The 8921-nt window shown below is 35.9% G+C and overlaps 1 pseudogene; it reads left to right on the top strand.

Moving 5' to 3' along the window:
- The first annotated feature begins 1400 nt into the window (after positions 1-1400).
- On the top strand, positions 1401-2337 carry LOC102484742 (olfactory receptor 4C11-like; annotated as a pseudogene).
- Positions 2338-8921: the final 6584 nt, after the last annotated feature.

The following is an 8921-nucleotide window of genomic DNA, read 5'->3' as shown; positions in this document are numbered from 1 at the left end:
AGAATGGTAGAGTAGTTCTTGTTTTTCCCTGAGGTAATGCAGGGCTGGTAACCATCATCTTCTCACTGTCCATAGGTAGAGAAAATCCTCCTATACAATATATTTCTCAATTGGTTTAAGACAGCTAAAGTTTCTTTCTGTTGCTTATAGTTGCAAGTTCTTAATCCTTATTTTCGGCTTCAGTTTGCCACCTGAGGCCGGCAGCCACGCGCAGGTGCATGCCTGGCTGCCACGCGCAGGCCTGGGGGCCATGCGCAGGCCCGGCGGCCACGCACAGGCCCAGGGGCCACGCGCTGGCCCGGAGGCCACAAGCCAGCCCTGGAGAGGCAACGGAACGCGGAGCAGAGCCCCGGCCACGCAGGCCTGGCCACGCAGGCGCCCAGAACTAGAAATTTTGAGAGGTAATTAACAGTAAATAAGTCCAGTCAAAGTAAGGGGTTAAAAAAAAATTATGCTGGACAAACTGACTGGAATGCTGTTTATTGTCAAAGTTTTATGTTCAGTATTCTCTCTTTTCTTTACTATGCATCTGTGTATGTGTTTTACTTAGATTTTGTTAAAGAAGGAACTGTCAGAAGTTATTGAGCCCCCTTTTAAATAAACAATTACTAGTAGAGTCCAAATACTTACTAAGTAGATTTAGTATGCTAAGAATAGCCAGATCAGCAGATGGTGTAGAGGTTAAGGCAGCTGGACCCCACATAGACAACTCTGCAGTTTGAGTACTGGCAGCTAAAAAATCGTGCAAGCTGCTTGTGAATCCATGATCAAAATTCCACGAGGAGCATGGAGAAGGAAGAAATGTAGTGTGGCTATTCTCCTGGGAGTAATTTCTCACTTTCTCTCTCTCGCTCTCCCTTTCTCTGTCTGTCTCTCCCTCCAGTGAATGCAAACTGCCTGTAGAATAAAAAAAAAAAAAGCTAACTAGTTCAGATAATGTAAAGGCATAATGCATATTTAAGAAAGTCATGTGTATGTTTTCTGTATTTTTGAATAAGTCATGTGTACGTTTTTTGTATTTTTGAAAATATCTGCCATAATATCTGAAAGTCCTCAATGAAAACTAATGAAACATATTAAAGACTAAAGGTTATTTACTCATATCAATACCCCTACATTGTTTAACTTCCTTGAATAATAATTGATTTTTTATTACTTTTCTATTTTTATTTTACTATTTTCATATGCAAGGTGGCAAATGCATTGGATAATTAGGACAAATTCCATTTTATTCATTTAAATATGCAGAGAATGATAGATGACAACCAAATGAAAAGTCACAATTTCATGACTGAGAATAAATATTTTCTCTCCAAATTTAGTTTCCTTTTATAACCTTTATTTTCTCCTTTGCAGATGAAATATTTCTAACCTGTGGTATCTAGAAATTAGCTAAAAATATGCATCAAAATAACAGCATAACTGAGTTTGTGTTATTTGAATTGACACAGGAGCCTGTGAGGCAAAAAATAGTGTTTTTAATCTTCTAAGTTTTCTATGCTGGAACTGTGGTGGGAAATATGATCATTATGGTGACTATCATGTTCAGCTGAACACTTGGCAGCCCTATGTATTTCTTCCTATTTTATTTGTCCTTTGATGATTCCTGTTTTTCAACTTCAACGGCACCTAGATTGATAGCAGATGTTCTCACTAAAAAGAAAATAATATCCTACAATGAATGCATGACACGAGTCTTTGCACTGCATTTATTTGGCTGCATGGAGATTTTTGTCCTCATTTTCATGGCTGTTGATCGCTACGTGGCCATCTGCAAACCTTTAAGTTACCCAACCCTCATGCGCAGGCAAGTCTGTGTCATCTTAATTGTTCTTGCTTGGATAGGGTCTTTCATACATAGTATATAGCTCAGATTATTCTGGCCTTAAGGTTGCCCTTCTGTGGACCCAATTTGATTGATCATTATTGCTGTGATTTGCAGCCATTGTTGAAACTTGCCTGCATGGACACTTACCTGATCAACCTGCTGCTGGTGACTATAACAGTGGGGCAATTTGTTCAAGTAGTTTTATATTTTTGTTGATTTCATACTTTGTCACCTTGTACTCATTGAGAAACCACAGTGCAGAAGGGAAGAAAAAAGCTCTCTCCACTTGCACTTCTCACATCATAGTAATGATCTTAACCTTTGGGCCATGCATATTCATATATACACGTCCCCCAACCACGTTCCCTATGGACAAGATGGTGGCAGTATTTTATACCATTGGAACACCCTTTCTCAACCCGCTCATTTATACATTAAGAAATGCTGAAGTAAAAAATGCCATGAGAAAGTTGTGGCATTTCCAGATTACTTAAGAAAGCAAAGGATAAATTGAGGGCCTGGCCTGATTAATTTTGACTCTTGATTTGTATTGGGGAATGCCAATATCAAATATAACAATGTCTGAATATCGCGGGAATAACATATGGCTATATGAGTTTGTAGGTTCTTTTATTAATTTTTTTCTAGTTTACCAGGCACAGTGAATGTCAAGGCATTGTCTTTTGTGTGAAACCTAGATAGAGTGTATATCAGATCAAGTAATTATTGGAACAATTGTCTTTTCAATTCAGATTAACTTCCTTTCTAGACATGTTATACCTGAAGTATAAGCCCAACTCCACGTAAGTGTTGTAATCTAACATATACAATTTTCTCACCTTTTCTTTGTGCTCCTGACCAAAATCTGGTAGCTTTCCTAAAAGCTTTAGTCTGACTCTCTTCTTGATAACTCAATTCTGGCATTGCCTACCATGAACTATACCTCACAACTCTGTCTACACTCTGGCTTGATAAGAAGAAAGACATTAACAAAAGAAATTATTTCAACTTGTAGGTATACATAAAGTTAATTCAGCCAGTTCTCTATGATATTGAATTCCTCCTATAATATCTCTCCAAAAAAGAATTGAATTTCCTCCTCAACACTTTTGGGGCAAATAAACTAAATTGGTATATAAGAACTGCTTGTTTCTTTTTATAACTAGTTTGTATTTGAAAGGTTCATATTTTTGAGTGAGAGATTTTTTGTGTAGTGATATTCCAAACTAATTTTTTATTACTTTTTCAGCTATTATAATAACCTACAGATAACTCATGAGATTTTTTTCTTTTTAATTTACATTTAGTTATTTGTATATTTGTGGGATTATAATATATTTCCTTATTAGAATGTAGGTTTAATGATTAAATCAGTGTGATTAGTGTACTCATCATCTCAACCAATTTTTTTTTTTTTTTTTTTTTTAGTTTTTGTTCCTGTAGAGAGTGCTTGTGCTTTCAGAAAGGTAGAGAGGCACAAAGTGTGAAATCACCCTCAGAGGGGATGGCTACACCAAATCTCTTGTCTTCCATTTCATCTCATGATTTTGGACATGATTTTGGATGTTTTAAGCCTCCAGGCCTGAGATTTGAACCATGGTCAACCATGTGGGAGTTCAGCACCTTAATCACTACTCATGCTGGCCTGTCATCATCTCACCATTTGTCGTTACTTTGTGTTTGCAACATTTAAAATTTACTTAAGTTATTCTGAGATATACAGCAAATTGTAGTTAACTATATGCTCCCAACTGCATTTTGTAAGACTTGAAATTCTTCCTTTTATTTAGTTGTAATTTTGTTTCCATTGACTAACATCCCTGTGTTCCATGCCCTCCTCAGCTTTTCCAGCCTACAGTAGTCATCCTTCCTCTGTGTGAGGGTCTTCATACAGTATCAGAAAGCCTTGAGATATTCAGCTATGTGTTTAGTGTATTGGAGCTACAATAATAAAATTCTGATTCTAAGTGGCACAAAAGGGAAATAATGAATGTTAGTAAAACTAAATTTAAAATTTAAATATAGTAGAGATTCAACACATTTTCTGATACCGATGTGCACAAAGGTAGGACATGCTTTCAAATGAAAAATGCTGTGAGCTATTCCATTTGAAGTTGAGTGATGTCAATGAAATAAAGAAAGTCACCATAGGCATTTAGAAAACATTTTTGACACTTGTGTTTATTTCGTAGGAGAACCCACTACTGCTGCAAGAAGCTGCTTTCTGTCTGTATTTGTTTTGTCCTACTTTCCCAGTCAAGGGGTTGTATGGCTTTACAAGTTGATTTGCCAATGGAATTTTCATGCCCAAAGTGAGCAGGGCATATTAACAGCTGTGCTTTAGAGATGCAGGTCATGGGCTATGTCATGAACCTTTTACGTAACATAATGTGTTCTAGTTTACCTGTTTTGTTACAAATACAATTTCATGTTTTTAAGGCTTAATAAAATTCCATTGTATAAATACATCATGTTTTTCATTCATTTACTCATTTTCGTTTTTAAGAGAGACTTTTGCTTTAGGGCATGTGTGCTTGCCAGAGAGACAGAGAAAGGCAGAGACAGAAAGCGAGAAATTACCCCCTGGGGGGATGGCCATTCCGCAATCACTTCTCTATTCTCTTCTCAGGATCTTGTGCACACATATACACACTACTCAGATGTTTTTTCAGCCTCTGGGTTCAGGACTTGAACCCAGTAGACTTTGTAGGAGTCCTGTGATATAATCATTGTGCATCTGCTGGTCCCCATTTATGTATTGATGAACATTTAATTGTTTCTACACATAAACAGTTCTGAATAATGCTGCAAGAGATAGCTGAGTATAAATGTTTATTTGACATTCTGGTTTCAATTTTCTTAAGTATACATCTAACAGTTGGATTGCTGGATTATACGGTACCTCTAATTTTAGTTTTGAAGGAAGTTCCTAATATTTCCCCAAATGGATTTTCTGCTTTATAATAGCTACAACAGTGTAAATTGTTCTAGTTTCTCTGCATCCTCACCAACACTTGTCATTCTTATAGCTAACCTAGCAGGAATAAGGTGATACTCATTGTGTTATAACATGCATTTTTTTCTGATGAGTGGACATATTGAGAATTGTTTAATATTATCTTTTCATCATTTGTATGTGTTCTTATGAGAAATGTCTGTTCAAGCTCTTTACTCATTTTTTATATAAAGTTATTTGTTCTCTTGTTACTGAGTAATGAGTTCCTTGTGTAATTTTAGCTATTTAGCTTCTTATGCCATGTATGATTTGAAATTGTTTTCTCGCAATTTGTAGATTCTTTCTTCACTCTATTTTTGTTGTTGTTGTGAAGATGTCTTTTCTTTTTCTGTGTTCTATTTGTCTATTTTGGCTTCTGTTACTCATGCTTTTCAGGTCATATCCAAGAAACTGTATAGACAAATATCATAAAGAATTTCCAGTTCTTTTTCTATACATTTTATAGTTTCAGGTCTTATACGTAAGTCTTTAGCCAATTCTGATCTAGTATTTATATACTAATAATAGATAATGGCTCAATTTTTATCTTCTGCTTGCAGATATTCAGTTTGTGAGTGTTGAGGCCCTCGTAAAAAATAAATTGAGGGACCAGCAGTTAGCGTAGTGGTTATGTCACTGAACTCCCATGTAGTCAACCATGGTTCGAGTCCCAGACCCAGTGGCTTAAAACTCACACCAGGCGTGTGTGTGTGCATACCCAAGATCCCAAGAGGAGAATGAAAGAGAAGTGATTGTGGCATGTGGTCATCACCCTTGGGGGGTGATTTCTTGCTTTCTGTCTCTCTGTCTCTCTCTGTCTCTCTGGCAAGCACACGTGCCCTATAGCAAAAACCTCTCCAAAAATAAGTAAATAAATAAATTGATCATAAATGCATCAGTTCACTTCTGGACTTTACACTTTTAAATAATTATTTTATTTACCTTTATGTTTTATTTGTTTATTTTAATTTGACCAGAGAGGGACAGAGTGAGAAATAGAGAGAGGGAAATTGAGAAACTAAGTCACCAGGTTCAGGACTCGAACTGCAGTCGGCCACATGGGAGTCCAGCACACTCAACCATCATGCCACCTGCAGGCACCTGGAGTTTAGATTTTTTTAATTGCCAGACAGTGTGTGCTTGTAATAAAGAGACAGATATATTGGAGCAGGGCAGTGGAGAGAAACATTCCTTAATGGGGCATGGTAACGCTGAAATCCCTTCTCCATTTCTTTATCTTGCCAGGATTTGGAGCAGGAATTTTTTTTTTCAAGCTGAAAAACAGATCAAATAGAATTCATCCCAGGAATGCAAGGATGGTTCATCATACACAAAATTAGAAATATAATACATCACATTAAGAAAATAAAAAGTTGAAGAATTAATTCGATATGGAAAACATATTTGATAATATCTTCACTATTAAGACTTTCAACAAAATAACTATAAAAGGTACACTTATTAAAATAATAAAGGCCACAAAGAGGATATATAGATAAACTGATACTAGGTGAGGAAAAGTTGAAAGCTTTCCTTCTTAAACTCTGAAAAAGACAAAGATGTCCACTTTCTGCACTTCTATTCCACATAGTACCAGAAGTTCTGACTGAAGCTGTAAGGCAAAAGAATGAAATAAAAGGCAATTAAATGACCAAAGAAGCTAAAGTGTTATCTGCAAATGACATGTTTATATACATAGAAAAGAACAAAAGCATTTACAAAAACACTCTTAACTGTGAAGAATAAATTCAGTAAACTTGATGAATACAAAAATCAACATAAAAAAACTCATAGCCTTGACAAGCTCATTGCCGAGTGTTTAAGGTAGCTAGAACCAAAGTGGCCAACATCACAATTTGAGTCCCTGATCCAGTGTCCTGAAAAACATGCTAGGCATGTGTGTCTAACATCCCAAAGGAGGAAGAAATAAAGGAGAAGAGACAGTGGTGTGACCATTCCCCACGAGGAGTTCTTTCTCACTTTCCAATCTCCTTCCTTTCTATCTGTCTCTGCTGAGCACATGCACCCTCTGGCAAAATTGAAATGAAAAGAAAGAAAAAGTATCATGAATAACAAATGAACTCAGAAAAGAATAAAGAAAGCAATTTCACTTAGTGTAGTCACATACCCACACAAAAACATCTAGGGATCAATTTACCAGAAAAGTGAAAGATCTTTTCAATAAGAATTACAAAAACAAAAACAAAAACAAAACAAAACAAAAAACCTAGCAGAATTATTATTGAATGTTTACAACATATTGTCATGTACAGTGTTGAAGAAAATGAGTATGTCTAAATCTCTGATTTGATAATTATATACTGTATGCATACTATGAAAAACTATACCATACTCCACAAGAAAATAAATAGCTTAAAAATATAAAAAAAAATAATAAAGCTACTAAAAACTACAAAAAAAAAGAAATACATTTTTTATTCATGGTCTGAAATAAAATAGTTAAAATGTCAACACTACCTAAAATTTGACCTACAAATTTAATGCAGTTCCCATCACACACCAGCAACTTTCCTTACAGAAGCAAAAAAGCAATCACAAATTTTTTTCTGGAATCACAAAAGATCAAATATTACCATGAACAGTGTGTAGAAATAATAAAGTTGGAGCTATCACATTATCTGACTTCAAAATAAATTACAAGTCTGTAGTAACCAAAACAACATGGCACTAGAACACAAATAGACACAAAGACCAAATCACAGAAGAGAAAATCATTAATAATTCCAATAACATGCAGTGAACTCACTTTTGCAAAGGATTACAAGACAATTCAGTGAGGGGAAAGACAGTCTTTTTAATAAATGATGCTCCTAACACTGGATATCCATCTGCAGAAAATTGAAACTATAGTCCTCTCACTTGTTACAAATATTCACTTCAAATTGGTTAAAAAAATTAAACACAAATCTCCAAACCATTAAACTACTTGAACAAAGCATAGGGTAGAGGCAGGCACATGGTGTGGTGGTTGAGAATGCTGGATTCCCACATGGCCAAACATGGTTTGAGTCCCAGACCTTCTGGAATATTTTCTCATTTTCTCTATTTATCTCTCTCTCTCTCTGTGTCTCTCCCTGTCCTTCAAGTTAAAAAATAATGATACCAAGAAAGTTAAATAACAATGATACTTAAAAAACAGAAAGAAAAAGGGGTGGAAGGTGGAGTGGTAGACAAGGGCAATGGACTTCCACAGGGCTGATCATAGTTCAAGTACTGGACCTGTCATCTCTCTCTCTCTCTCTCCCAGACTAGTGGCTTGAAACTAACACCAGGTGCATATGCATACATGCCCAGAAGTCCAGGAAGAGAATAGTGGAGAAGGAATTGTGGTGTGGCCATTCTCCTCAGATGGTGTTTTCTCACCTTCCCTCTCACTATCTTTGTTTCTCTCTCTTTCTCCTGTGAGTGCACAGGCCCTAAGACAAAAAAAATCTTTAAAAAAATAATATAAAATTCTTAGATAATATATAATAGAATATCAACAAAACTAGATACCTGTGTCCATCTGTGATTTTCACTGACTAGGAGACTGAGTGGAGGAGTATAGTGCAACAAAACCCTGTCACGTTTCTTACTGTCCCCTTTCTCTCTCTCTCTGTCTCTCTTTCTCTCTCTCTTCAAAATGAATAAATACACAAGCTTTAAAAAGATTTTAATGGTATTTTTTTTCAGAGAAACAGCAAAACAGAACAACAACAACAAAACACTGAAATTCATATGGAACCATAAAAGATCCAATCCAGTCAAAGAAACTTGAAGAAAAAAAACAAACAAAAACTCAAGAACTCATACTACCTGATTTCAGAATATACTACATGTCCCAGCTTTCATGGTACAGACAGCAGCATACTGATCTATACTGCTGAGAGTCGCATAGCTAGCTGTTGGTATAGATACCAAGTTGACCTAAAAACATAATGGACACCTATGTGCCCAATATCTGAAATAGCTGGAGCACTGGCTGAATGAATTGCTCCCTGACAAGACCATATTGAGAGTGCCCTGACTGTGTTGAGAGTGCCCTCCCCACATGTACACACAAAAACAAACAAAAAAGACTTAATTTTTTTTTTTTTT

The sequence above is a fragment of the Tupaia chinensis genome, unplaced genomic scaffold (genome assembly GCF_000334495.1).
Source record: "Tupaia chinensis unplaced genomic scaffold, TupChi_1.0 Scaffold144106_1, whole genome shotgun sequence".
Lineage (NCBI taxonomy): Eukaryota > Metazoa > Chordata > Mammalia > Scandentia > Tupaiidae > Tupaia > Tupaia belangeri.
Note: the sequence above shows the minus strand (reverse complement) of the source record. Positions and strands in the feature narration are given on the sequence as shown.